Below are 1,077 nucleotides of genomic sequence, written 5' to 3' on the forward strand. Positions count from 1 at the left end.
TAAGATCTCTGTTTTGGAGGAGTATAAAATGTCTTGCCCCAAATCATGATTTGTTTGGTTCTCAGAATGTTTTCCCAAAAGTTGAATGAGTGGCAACATTTACAAGTAAGATGAGTTCAGCTAAAAATGCAGAGTTTTTGCTTTTTTGCAAAAGACTATATTCAAAGTTTGGGGACCAATAGGTTATTATTCTGAAATAGTGATAATTTTCTAGATGCAGATAATTGCTGGGTTTTTTTTATGACTAATCTAAGTTATTTATTTAAGCCATTTCCTGCTATAAGCAAAGAGATAGAAGATTAGTATACTCTAGTCATTGTTTGATATTAGGAAAGAAGGTCATCTTAAGGTCCCATACACTTTTCTGGTCTGTGTGCAGAGTAATGGTATAAACCAATGCTGTGGTCCCCACAGGGTAGTGGTCCAGGTTCTCTTTATTCATCTTCATAGCCAGTTGGAAGTAGATTCACATGAGGATTATGGATTAGAGTATAATTATTATCTCTTCAGGGAAAGGGCTTGGACCTGATATGGAGATGGGGGTAGGTGACAAACTTGAGTCTCTCATGCTCTCTGTGGTGCAACTTCAGAAAGACATTCAGCATGCTCGTTCCCACCCCTGAGAATGCAACAGAGTAGATGAGGGCCTTCCACATTCGAACTGAGCCCTCCTCACTAGGGGCACCACTGTATATAGGTCATGCCACTTGTGGCCAAATCTGACCTAGCAGCCCAGAAACCCAGGACCCAGGCACCACCACGGCCATTTTTGACCTGCTGTTCTTTGATGAATTGACATTGTCTGGTTACTTATTTTCCTTCCATATTTTTATTGGCTCCCTGATGTTGAGGATTTATATCAGTTGTCATTTATTGCCATTCTTCTGTTGTTTTTGTTTTCTTTACACCTTGTGTGTTTCACTCATTTACCTTAACTGTCTGAACTATTATTAGAATTAGTGACCCATTTTACTCTCGTGGTTGGTTTTGACTAGTAGATTAACTATTACTTATAAGGTATTCTCCATAATATGTTATATATATATATATATTTCTAATTGTCCCATAATTGCTGAT

General features: G+C 37.9%; 1 pseudogene; it reads right to left on the reverse strand.

Moving 5' to 3' along the window:
- Positions 1-434: 434 nt before the first annotated feature.
- Positions 435-767, reverse strand: LOC118624644 (annotated as a pseudogene).
- Positions 768-1,077: the final 310 nt, after the last annotated feature.

This window comes from Molossus molossus, unplaced genomic scaffold, assembly GCF_014108415.1.
Source record: "Molossus molossus isolate mMolMol1 unplaced genomic scaffold, mMolMol1.p scaffold_m16_p_10, whole genome shotgun sequence".
In the NCBI taxonomy this organism is placed as follows: Eukaryota; Metazoa; Chordata; class Mammalia; order Chiroptera; family Molossidae; genus Molossus; species Molossus molossus.